Raw genomic sequence first — 13,342 nt, 5'->3', positions numbered from 1 at the left:
ACAGATGACTTAAAAGGAGAATGATGTTTGTAGGTGTAATTTCCAGAAATTCCAGTGTCTACTTGCTCACAAGTGGTTAGGTACCTAAGAATTATATTCTATTCAACAAGGTAATGAACAGCTCATCAGCTCCTTTTTCTGGGGTGCTGTGGGAGAGAACAGTATTTTTAGGGGTGGTACACAAGGTTTATAATAACACTGTTGGTGTTTTTCACTGGTGCAATTTTTAAAAAAATAATAAATCCCCCACAAAACCAAAACTTCTTTCCACTTAGGAAGCCTGGCATTTAGTGTAAGACTGGAGGGCAACTGAGAGAACTGAACTCTTAATCATGGGTGTTTTTCTTGGCATCTGCTGAAAAAATCTGAGGTACATCAGGCTGCCTGGTGCCATATCTGTGTGTGATGGGGTTTCATTCTCCAGTGTTTCTGGCTCTGGATTATATCTAGTAGTTGCAGACAAAACGAAGCTGCTGTGGCAGCACGCGAATACTGTTTAGCCTTAGTGGACAGTATGAAAGTATGGAAACACTTGCTATTCACTAATAGAGAAAATGGCTTTTTAGCTGAACAACACATTGGGAAAGAGGTCCAGTGTCCTGAGGCACTGTGGAAGAACAGCTCAGGTGGCAGGCCCGTTGCTTCCGGTGTTATTCACAGGACAGTTGTTCGCACCTGGGGGAAAAAGAAAATTCCAAAAAACCCTCACAACAAACAAAACACAAAACCAACAACAAAAATTAAACAAAAAAAAAAACCCAAAACAAAACACCACAACACCTGTTGTCAGCACTGGACTAAGCCAGAGGAGCAGGTGCTGTGGCAGAGCTGTGATGCATTTCCAGCGGTGGGTGCAATGATTTCTGTGTAATACAGAATGGGGAAATGGGTAGTGAGACAGTTCTGGCACCTGCTGCAGCTGGAGTAGTTGGCTTGCGGGAGAGCTGTTACGGGTAGGTGGCTTGGTGGGGCAGCTCTTGTACCGTTGGCCTTCGAGGGCCGTACCGCTTGGCACTTCAACTAGAGAGGAGGATGGATTGGAATTTCTTGGTATTCCAGGATTTTGCAAGGTGTACTTCTTTCTCTGTAGTCTGTTAATACAGTAAGGCAGAACACAGTGAATTTATCCTCTTTAAATCGTTATAATGGTGTAAAAGTAAACTGCAAGTGTTGCTGTAGCACTGACAACTTCAGAAATTCAGCCAAAGTATAAACTGTAGTCTTTTTTTTTTTTTTTTTTAAATGTGTTTGGCCATTGCTTGTTGAAGGTAAGGTTTACTGCTTTCCCTTCTGTTGTGCCCAGCTGATTCCCTCTGAAGTCTCCTGTGACCTTTTTGTGTAGGGGAAACAAAAGAAAACCAAACCTAGAAACCAGAAAACCCAGGAACCCAATTGTAAAAGTGCTGGATAAATTTAGCAAATACATTTCTGTAGTTAGCTTTAATCTTTAATTTTCTCAGGTGCAGGAAGCAGAAGGAGGGTTGGGTGGTCTGTGCCTACCTCTGCTCCGGTTTAGATGAGCGCTGGGACTGGAGTGGCTCTGTTCGGCGAAGCCCTGCCAAGACAGACTCGGTTCTTTCACCTTCCCAGGTAAGAGCCACATCCATGGTGTGGGTTGTACACCAGCATTTATGCCAATGGTTTAATCTGAGCCGTCTGTCCGTGCTGTATGCTGTGACTTGTGCTCTTGCTGACTGCATCTCTCCAGCTTTTCAGCGTGCGTGGTTTTGTTGGGAGTGCATGCAAAATTACTGGAGCACATAAAGACTGAAGCCAGTACATAAATTGCATGTACATAAAGTACATCAGTGCTTCTCTTGTGCTCGTGTTAATAAACTTCTCCCACCTCCCTTAACTTTTCAGTTTGAATTTTGAATACTGACAAATCTGTCCTACCATATTTTGGAAAACTTTTTTTTTTTTTTTTTTTCTTTCTTCATGGTTCAGTTGCATTTTTAATTTGGTAAAACCAGAGGTTTATGATGAAAACGATTGTTTAGATTGGAGCCCAACTTCTTTGTGCTAAGCAATTAAGAGTGGCAGGTACTGTTGCTTCGAGAGTCCTAAAATACGTAGTTTGCAGCAATACAGGATTCTGAGAAATAAAGTAACACCTTGTGATTTTTCTTTTGTAGGGACAGAACGTGTAATTTATGGTACCAACCAGTATATTTTAGTATCAGATGGTATTTAAGTGAAATTTGCTGTATTCTTTTATTTTGCAACGTTACAGCTATCTACTAGAATTGTTTCTCTTCCTGTTTGGGCTGAATGAGGTTCTAATTTACTAAAAAAAAAAATAAAAAACAAAACAACCCTCTCTGCAGGAAATAATGGAGTTGAAGAAAAACATGTGTCTGCATCAGGGCGTGGAAAACCACACTGGCTGCGGGATGATACCCGGAGCAGCGTGGAAGGCTCGGTGACAACCCCATCCCTTGGACGGAGCTCCGTAAGCTCCTGGGCTGCCTGTGCCTTCAGGTCCTTGTACATAGACTCAGTTACCAGCCTGGGGCCAAAAGCAGTGTCTTAAGCATCGCAATCTGTGCGTTTAAAAAAGCATATGGTGTGACAAAACGGACAAAGACACGACAATGTGAAGAATGTGGCGATCGGGAGTTATTTCCAGTGTCTCTATGCAGTTGTCTCCACAAGCCCCTCCTTTTCTGTGTTCTGAAGGGCTGCTGCCTGCCTGTGAATAGTGCAGACTTTGTCCCAGCTGCTCTGTGCAGGGCCGGGAGGGAAGGGGAGGATGGGGAGCAGTGCCGTCTGTTCAGATCTGGTTTCTAGGAAGGTGCATGCCTCTTCCTCAACTCCACCTCCCTGCCCGCTGCCGAAGGCTGGAACGCTTTTGCTCACTGTTGGTTGCCTTAAAGTTCTCTTTTTGCCTCCCCTCTTTTCAGACAAATCCAAAAGTAAACATATAAGTTTTAGAATTGCGTTGAAATTCGTAACTGCTAAAATCACATGGCAACGATGAAGGATTCCCACATAGTGCAAAGAACTAGGAAATCCTTCTTCCATTGTCTTTAGTTGCGTATACAAAAAGATGGTTACCAAACTACTTCGAATGGAGGCTCCTAGAGCTCTGGATGCAGTCAGGCAGTGTATTTAATATTATTTTAATAATAATTACCTTGCATTATGTGAGCAGTGAATTAAGACTATAAGGACATGATTATGAAAGCACTTAGGCACAACATTTTTAGCAGTCCTACCAGCCCACCTAAGACCTGGATGTACTCTGGCATCATGGAGGGATGCTGAAGTCTTAAGAATAGAGTTTAAAGAGATTTCTGGTCTGAATTTTTGAGGAAAATCTGTGTTTGGGGTGTTTGTATGTGTGGTTTTTTTGTTTGTTTGGTTGTTTTTGGGTTTTTTTTTTAAAGTTTGATAAGCTGTGAGCTAACAGAGTAGCAAAATAAACGTGTCTGTACCCTAATCCGAGTAAACCGTTTCCAGTCCTGAATTGATTTCACGGCAGCATGCTTGAGCCAGACTGCATACTGTAAACGGTTTTACAGATTTCACTTACTGACAGAATTAGTTTGATGAAGTGATATACGACTGCATTTGTCACCCGATTTAGTGTTCATAGGCCTGTGAAGTTGGTGGTGTTAACTTTGACTCATTACGCTGACAACGGTGGCTTTACAGGTAGGGTCTTTTGGAATGTATTCGACAGGATCAAAGGGTCCAAATGCTCAGGAAGTTGTTGATGCTGCCCACAGTGCCTTCCAAGGGACAAACTGAAGTAATAGAGAGGAAGGTTGGGATGTCTTGGCCAGCATAACGTAAATCCTCCGTGTGTCTGAAGGAGCCGGCAGTGAATGAGGTCCGGGAAGCGCAGCAGTGCGCTCTGACCTGCTGCAAGATGTGCCTGTTACTGGAAACGGTGTTCATCACCTGGTTGATTTATGCAGTCTAACTGGCTTATTCAAGCGTTTCTAAAGAAGGCTTTTAAAACTTTCAGATAGAAAATTCGTTTCTCAGCTGTGGGGTGTGTTCTGCAGGAGTTTTCCCAGAACTATGGATTCTAACAGCTTTCCCCAGACATCACCAATGCACAGAGTAGTGACTTGGAGCTGATTGCCCCAACTTACATTTAACTACAGCAATCTCCTCACAGTATCCCCAGCCTTCCAAGTGCTGTGTGTTGCCATGCCTCTAAGCCTGTTAGATAAGATGGGGTTGAACTGTGACACCTGGGCTATATATAGAAGGTGACAGTTTGCCGCTCTGGAAACATTTGGGTGGTTGCACTCTGGTTTGTGACTTTTGTGAAAGAATTGGAGGAAGAGGATAATAACGCGGTTCCAAAGGGCACGGCCTCGTCTTTGAAATCGCTTAACACTACCTTTTTAAAAATAGATTTATCGACAGCAAAACACAATTTTATCTTTCTCTGGCCTAGATGTAGCAGTTCCTTGTTGGAGAGAGGATTTGAGAAAGAAATGAAGGTAAATGTTAGAGTGATGTGGATATTTGGATCTTTAGGAATAGTTTAGTTGGATGAAGATGTGGAGTTGCTAAAATACAGACCAAAAAAGGAAAGCACAGGGTTAAATCTGTGTGCCTCCATGAACTGTGACCATAACAAATGAGAAAGTTGTCAAAACAGGGAAGGTTGGAATTGCCCTGTGTCTAGACAAAAAGAAGAAGGAAAAAAAAAAAACTGAGGAGGAGAGGGAAGAGTGATGTTTAGAGCTTTTGGCAAAAGAAGTTACAGCTGCAGAACCCAACCCCACAAAGGGCTGTGTTCCCCTGGGTTCTCGGCTGAGCTACATTCCCAAATTGTCAGAGCCTTGATACAGATCTGAACTCTAAGGTAACAATTAGAAACGGAGTCAGATCCAAATTACGTGTCCAGACACTTAAGATTTTGATGTCTTTGAAAACTGAACCCCAAATGAGTAATTGGGCCACTTGATTCTCTGTATGGCTTTATTCAGAGCAACATATAAAATAACTTTGTCTAAACAGCTTCTTAATATTAGATGTTCTCTAAAAACAAAACTGGTAACTACAAAACATATAAAAAAATTATACTCTTTTGTTTCAGGGGAAGGAAGGGGGAAGTGGAAGCTCTTCCGCTTTTGAAGGTTTTATTTCTTGCTGCTCAGATGCCATGGTTACGAGCACTACAGAAAACAAAGCGGTGGTACCAGGTAGGCTCCCCGGCTATTTTCTAGCAGTCCCAATTTCCCTGCCCGTTAGATGGACTCTAACAAGAAACAGAGCAAGGCCAAATGCTGGTGTGTCTCAGCAACAGAAAGGACCAGATGTCAGAATCTTCTAATTTGGGTCAGAGAGCCAAATCCTCCACATTATATTGTAGGATTCTGCTGCGTTTCTAGGGGGAATGTATTGTGTGGGGCAACAGTTTGGTTTCTCACCAACAAGAAATGAAGGAAAGGTGAAGGCAACACAGTTAGCTAGAGACTTCCACACAAACTGATAGGTTTTCCTGGAAGTAGTGGAATAAACGGGGATCTGCAGCTATAAATCCCTCTTGCTTGGCCTGCCATTGTTTTCCTGTGGCAAGGACCTGTTGGTTACAGGTGATTCAGTGTGTTGAAGGACTATGCAGTGGCTGCCTGCGTATGCTGTATTGTAAAAGTAACTAACAGAAGGATTGCTGGGCTACAGAGGGCTCCTGCTTGTGTATACAAGATGTAGAAGCACTTAGCATGGCATCTGGTGTAGTCAAGGAGGGAGGCAACACCTGACAATTCCTTGGTATTGCCAGCAGTGTGGGGATCTGTCTTCCCAAAGCAGGCAGGCAGTATGCTAGGGAGCAAAAGGGGAAGAATGAAAAACCCCCAACCAAACCAAGCCATGCTTGAATGCATGTAACTCTCTTTCTTTCCTGATTTACTTAGTTGACATGACGCTGATTATGTTTGTTTGCATATTTCATTTCCCATCTGGCGTAGGTCATTTACATCTATTAATTTTACATGCGTGTGTGGCTGAGTCAGAGTGGTCATTGCTAGGCTGGCCGAGGAGAGCTCGTCTCTGAAGGGTTCCGGCTGGGATGTGACTTAGAAAACCTGTTTGGGTGACTAAATAAAGGAGAGAGAGCATATGCGTGTCACTCGCCCTAGATATGTCAACACTTGCTATTTAGGCAAAACCTTACTGTTTCACCCAATCCCGAGTCTCATAATATTTTAGTCACAGGAGACTTCAGAACATAAATTTTGAGGGATTGTTTTTTCAGCAGAATTTTCCACTTAAGCAATAAAACCCCTACCTTGAGAGGCATGTGACCATTTCTTCATTCATGTAATTCTGGAGTGAAATCCAAACTGCATGAATAGAGGGTGGAGGGATGAGTGTCCAGCAGCAGGCTCTATCCTAGGAAATTGAGCCTTTGCTTGTTTTGAGTGTATTTATTTGCATTTCATGTATAATAAAGCACAAGAAACCATTGCCCACATTCACCAGCAGTTATTCCTGCAACTGGCAGCAAAAGCCTTGATTTCAGGGAAGCCTTGACAGTTCTGAGAGACAAGGAAATGCTCTGGCCTTATAGACTAAGAGGGAGAATTAATCTAAGAGGTTTTTCACTGTAGTCCCCTTCCCTTTTTCCTCTAGCAAATAAAGATTTTTCATCAGATCCTTCACAGCATTTCATCCCTTGTATCTGTGCTATAAAATGATTGATTATAACTCCTGTAAATTGGTCTGTAACTATATAGACCCACAAAACACACAGGAAAGTTATTGGAAAATTATTTTTATCTCTTCTTTCCCCCTCAAAAAGGCCTGAGATAATAATTCTCCCATCTTTGTGAAGCCTTGGTAGAACTGTACAAGTGCAGAATGTTATTGGTTGTCATTATAACAGCTGGCACATATGTGTAATAATGTTTTTGTTGCATATTATAAGCCTTAAAAAAAAAAAAGTCTCAAGGTGTTAAATCAAGTAGATATTGCCACTTGTCCTCCCTGGAAATGCAGCCAACAGACCTTCTAGCAAAAAATGAGAGGTAAGAATCTGCTTGGGGTTTTGAAGTTTGCTTTCTTTTTTTCCCCCCTAAGGGTTTCAGGGAGTGGATTATAATTTCACAAAGAGAGGAGTGGTGCTTCTGGGAAGGAATGGGGGGTGGGAACAGACTCCTGTGTAAATACAAAGCATTAGGATCTTGGATTTTTGCATTGTGTTTTGAAGAGTCACTTTGTCACTGCAGTTTTATAGCCTTGCAGTGACACTGGCTCAGCGTTGGCTGAAAGGATGTGAATCATTTCTCCCGCTTCCTGAAGCAATTGAAAGCGCAGCCTGTCCCGCTGTTACTGAGTCACTCTGACTCGGTGGTCGCCGCTGAGCAGCCAAGGGGTGCTGATAGCACACCGCAGCAGAAAAGCAGCTTCCTAGACCTGTTGGTTGGCTTGGTTGTCCCTGTTGTCCGCGTGGCAGTGCTGCTCTGGGCAGCTGCCCCTGTGCGTACAAGCAGGGCACGTAAGGTATGATGTGAGACTAATTGTGCCCTTTGGGTCTATTATCCCTGTTTTTTGAGACTAGGCATGTTCAGGAGCTTTCCAAATTGTGTGTCCTTCATTTAAATCTTTCTGGGGACTAGAGGACATCGCGGCCGCTCTGAACGGGCATCCCAAAGCTCCCAGGAGCACGTCATTGCTCACTTGTGGGTTGTTGTCATGGGCTTCTCAGACCCTGTGTTGGCTCTTCAAGAAACTGTTGGCTCAGTGGAGGGGTGAGCGAGTGGGGGGCCTGCTGCTCCTGTGAGGGCAGCAGCTACTCAGTGGAGATTTGCTCCAGAATGCTCCCGTGAAGGATGGAAGGAACCTGGACTCGGTTCGGGTGTGTGTACTGTAGTCTCAGACACCTCGTACTCACAGGCATCTGCTGAGGGTCCGTTGAGTGTCAAAGCAGTCTCTGTATGATGTTTTGGAAGGAAGCGATACGTAGGTAGGTACCACCCATGTTGGGGTTCACCTGTGAGGTGCCCTTGTTTTATGAAGGCTGGTTGTACCCACCGACCAAAGGCCCAGAAGAGGCACATTGGCTGGAAACTTGTGTGATTCAGGCCTTGGTGAGGTATATGGGTTCTGTGAACAACCTCCCTGAGTTGGTGGAGAAGTTTGATGGGGCTGATAATGGAGTAGTTTTCTGTCTGTCCTTCCCCCACCAACCCCCCAGTCTGTGCAACAGCAAAGGCTGTTGTGTGGTGACAGTAGAAGGGATTTTATGGTGACTTTGCTTAGCACAGGTTGGTTCTGGTGAACTCAGTTTAGGGAGAATGGAATTCTGAAGTTCTGCTAGTGTGCCTCGCGGTCATGAACGGTCCAAACCACAGTGAGGCTTCCGCAGGGGGCCACTGGAAAACTGAAACCCGTTCTGAAACACCTGGCTGAGTGGATAGGCAGGTTCTACGTGATGCCCAGTAATGTCCCTTTCCTCTCAATGCTCATGTAATTTCAAGGATACTTTAAAAATGTGCCTCTTTGGTGGTGATTTTAAATTAGGCAGCTTTACTTTGTACTTAAACGGTCTAGGATCTTTTCAGAGTTCAGCTGAGGGATAGTGAATCTGGGCAATTCCTGAAGCTATCTGCCAACATACATTTGAAGATGCCCCAGGTTTGCGTAAAGAAAAGCTACTCGCCATGCTTTCAACCTGTATTTTAGCCTGAGGTCAACGTGAAAACTAAATCACCACCAACTGAGGTAATTTTATACCTAAGGAAATCCAAGGCCAGATGGGATTAGCTAATATAGTTGCTTGTATGTTGTTGATTTACTAAGTAGTTTTTGTTTGTAACCAAAGCAACTTGTATTTGCATTGGGAAAGTACTCTGTCTCACTTGACCTGATGACATTAAGAGAAGGAAAATTCATGTCTTCTTCCAGTGTCTGATTTCAATCTTTCTCATTTCAAACAGCTTGGACCTACTATCTAGCTCTTGGCATTTATAGCTGTATTGGATTAAAACACCTTTTGAACCTGTGACTTCCTCAGCTGGTAATGAGCAATATAACATACATAACACATGTAGCATAACTAATCAAATCAACCTCAGTCATCATCTTTAAGCTTAATTTAGTTAAAAAGTCTCTTGCTGTAAGGTGTATTTTTATGTTTGAATGCTTTCTGTTCCAGCTTTTTTTTTTTTTTTAACCTTCTTAAAATGCAGTGCAATGAATTGCACTTGCTGAAAACAATAATGAAATGCTAATGTTGTGTAGGGAGCTAAAAATCCCCTGGAAGGAGAGGCACTATTTTTCCCTTTTTCTTTAGTTCAGCTCGCAAAGAAGGCAGAGAGGCTTAAAAGTGCACAATTTTGTGCGTTTTTATCCATTCAAATAACTATGAGCTCAGGAAATCTCTATAAGAAGGACTATAAATGCAACTGGGAATCAGGGATCTTGTGCAAGAATATGAAAATATGTCTTAGCAAGCAGGGGAAGAATAGGCTTGTGGTTGAGCCTCCCAGACTGGTGGATCGGTTTGAGCCTCCCAGACTGGTGGATCGGTTTGAGCCTTGAGTTTTCCATATTCTTCCTGCATGACCTTATTCAAACTATTTTGGCCATCTGTGGAGCAAGATGATGTTCTCCCAGATCCCACCCATACTGGCTTGTGTGTTTCCATGGTCCAAGTGAGCATGGCCCAAGCATGTCCCCTGCTGCGTTTGGCACAGTTGTCCGTCAGCAGAGAGAAGGAAGAGCAGCTTGGGCAAAAGTCTCTGTGTTCCAACACCAGATTTGTAAACCCCAAGTGTCTGCACCCACATGACTGCAAGGCAGAGGGGTAGTTAGGGCTGGAGACCCGCTTCTATATGCGTGCACATAGCTGGTGCTTGGAGGTGGGGCCATGAACTGGGAAATCCTAAAACTGGGCTCCAGCAGTTTTAGGATTGTGAATGTGAAGGCTGGATGGCTCCTTGGGGGATTGTATCTCTGAGGGTTTACCATAATGTGGCAAGGCTTCCCAGCTGACCTGGTCTAACAAGGAGCAGTTTTCCACTGCAACAAGTGTGAGACTGACATGCAAAGAGAGGGGAAAATGAGCCCCTCTTTCTATTCTTCTTTGGCTGCATATCAAACGGGAGTCCTCCTGTCCGTGTGTTGCTCCTCTCCCTTTACAAGGCGGTGCGCCGTCAGATCAGATAGTGTGTTTGTATTACTTTGGAATGGAAAAGAATAAAGGCCGTTTCTATAAAGAAGGACTTGAAAAGGCTTCACTAGTTTTTCATCAGAGCTGCTGGAAACCTTCCTTCCCCTCCACTGCCCCCTTCCCCAGTCCCACCCCTGAAATGCTCACCTCTTCCTGCCTTTGTCAGGGAAGTGTCAGATTTCACACCTTTGCAGTAAGGTACAGAAATGCAAATGGAGAAATCCAGCAACACCTAATCAGAGGATGTAAACTTTCTGTGAACCTGATTTGTGGATTTAAAAAAAAAAAAAAAAGCCTTATTGCTAACACATTTCTAAAATGCTTTTGACACTTTTTAAAAAACTGATAGGACTGCTTTGACCTGGCGTTTTCTTTGCAGCTAATGCAGGTCTGAGAAGGGCAGAGGGAAAGGCCTGTTATCCCTCCGCGGTGGCTCTTCCTAGCCATCCCAGCTTTGGGAGCTCAGCTCCTTAGTGTGTTTCCCTCTGCAGCAGCGGGGATGGGATGTGCTGGGGTTTCCAGCTGCTGTGGCAGATGTGCAGGGAGCTGTGTGTGCTCACCAGCCTGTGTGGGTTCCCCCAGGTGTGGGAAGTGCAACAGCACTCGCAGCGATATATGCAGGAATGGGAAAGGGAGCAGGTAAATGGGGAAGGCCAGCTTCAGCTCCCAGTTCTCCAGGGCCAGCGCAGGGAAAGCGAAGCGGCGCATCTGCAATGCTGCTTAACCGAGGTGATTCTGCTGCTAACCCCCCGTAAATCCACTGCTGAACTGAAGCTGGCAATTTTATGTTGACTGCAGGCTGTGTTTCTGTCACTGGAGTGTCAGGATTTGCACTTGCTTTCACAGGAGTGTTACAGAAGAGCCCTAACCTGGGGGTCTTTCATCTCATGGAAATGAAGCCAAACCAAGCTGCCTCCGGTGTTCCTGCAGCAGCAACGTGGAAGCGGCTGTGCCAGCCCAGGAACAGCCCTGGATGTTGCACCTGAAGACAGCTGGATCACGCAAGTGCCTGCAGCCCAAAGCTGCGCTGTGTGTGTGTGTGTGTGCTGCTGTGAGCCACGGGCTGGACTGTGGCTGCTGGTGTTGTTCAGGAAACAGGCTGCGGCTTTACCTCCCTCGTGAGAGAGCACCTCACAGATAGAGCCGTGTTCTAGGTGATAAAAGCAAGGGGCTCAGTCTTGGAGGGTAGCATAGTGCACTGCGTGGGGTGTGAACTGCCCTTGGTGATTACAGTGAGGTCTTGTATTCTATCTGCGCTAATTAAGCAGAATGGGGAGTGGAGTATCAAACACTGTGGTACCTATGGAAAGTAGCTTTGTAAAATGTCGACCTGGCCTTGTGCTGGGACTGGAGAGGTGCAGGCTCAGTCCGAGAGGTCATCGTGCGTGTAGGGTGTTACTTTTAGTGCAAGTGTCCCAGGCTTCTCCTTCATTTACACTTCAAAACGCTAGCCTCCCTCCCTAAAGCAGAAAGGTCACTACAGAAGCTCTCACCTCCCTCCCTGAGCTACTTTTTGCCCTTCTCCCCCCCCCCAGTTCAAAGGGAATTTAGCACAAAAAGGGATAAGAAGAACCAAACAAATCTGATGGCTGTGTTTGACTAAGAACACCCGCCTCGGGTAACTCTGAGACAACCACAATGGAGAGGTCTTACCCATATCTTAGTGCCCGTTTTTCTTACTCCATAGGGTTGTTAACAAAACCAAGTTACATGCCTAGTCCCTCGGGAGTTAGGTTGCTTCCTTTCTTCCTTGTTCTGTGGTTGGGAACTTCCATGTGTTAAGCAGTTTTACAATCCTTTGTTTTTCTCTTTACAACAACAGTTCTCTGAAAGGTATTATCGCAGCATAAATAACCTGGCATCTCCCAAAAGTAGGAGCAGGGGAGGTGTCAAACCTCACAGACAAGAATGCTGAGGGATGCCCTTCCAGCCCCTAGAAACTTTTTGATTTTAAAGAATATTATCCAGATCCCTTGCACACTCTCTTCAACTTTGCATGCAAGAGGAAAAAAAAACCCACTCCAACCAAAAACCCCAGGCCAGGACTTCCTAGCACACTTGTGGAGTTAGGACTAGATGCATGAGCAGCACCCTCAGAGGGGAGATGAGTAGGTTTGAGACTGGCATCCAGGTAAAAGCAGCCCAGCAATCTGTGCTTGTAAGATCAACCCTACACCAGTATGACCCTGCTCACTGCCACTTAAGTCTCTCCTAGTATTAAACAAAAAAGTGTCTCCTAGTATTAAACAAAAGACACTTTTTGAGTTCCGATACCTGAGCTAACAATGCTTAGTACAATTATTTCCATGATACACTTTTGTTAGTAGTTAGCAATAGGGATCTGTATTTTAAATTTTGTTTAATCACTCAGAAGTGCATCACACCGCACAACACACCCAGTCAGTTGTGAATTCAGTATTTTTTTATTAAAGATTAAAAATTAAAAAAAAAACATTTGACACCCTAATATACATATTTTCACAATAAATTCATATGTGCTAAAAGCAAAATGTGCATGAAGATACTCATTTCTAAAAGGCACCCTGCCACCAGTATCTTTTAAATGTTTGCCTAATTCCAAGAGGTTTCTAGTTTTCTTCTCCTTCACTGAAGGCGAGACTCTAGCCTGCTACCAAGTACAGATGCTGACCACACCAACCCCTTTCAGGGGCTATCACTAGGACACTTAAAACTGTGCATGCAGACTTAGCTGAGCTTCTCATGGAGTTAACCGTCGCGATTTTAAATGCACAAGGGCTTTTTCTTCAGAGAAATAGGTAGTGATACCTGGACCACTTATAAGGGCCACGAGAAAAGAGACAGGGTTACAAAATAACTGCTGTGTATCCACCAAAGAGCTTTGCTACTAAAAGCCGCCTCCCTCCTCCCCCCATCCCCTCCCCAACCTCTCGTCAAAACCACCCCCGGTTACAAAATGCCACACACACACGCACATACACACGGGTGAAATGTTAACATGTTTAGCTATTAGCCTGTCAGGGCGTGACAGCGTACGAGTGCTGTTGATGCAGTCCCGAAAGGTAGCGATGCCGGCCAGGCACGCGGGCGGTCCCCCGCGATGCTCGGAGGGCGGCGGGGGCTCCCAGGGCCCGGCTGCTCCCCCCGCTAGGTAGGTCTGCGTTGACTCCCGCTCCTTCCTCCGTTACCAGGGTCTCCACATGGATTTGGGTAAGCTAGGCG

Source organism: Eurypyga helias, unplaced genomic scaffold (genome assembly GCF_000690775.1).
Source record: "Eurypyga helias isolate BGI_N326 unplaced genomic scaffold, ASM69077v1 scaffold35542, whole genome shotgun sequence".
Classification (NCBI taxonomy): domain Eukaryota; kingdom Metazoa; phylum Chordata; class Aves; order Eurypygiformes; family Eurypygidae; genus Eurypyga; species Eurypyga helias.
Note: the sequence above shows the minus strand (reverse complement) of the source record.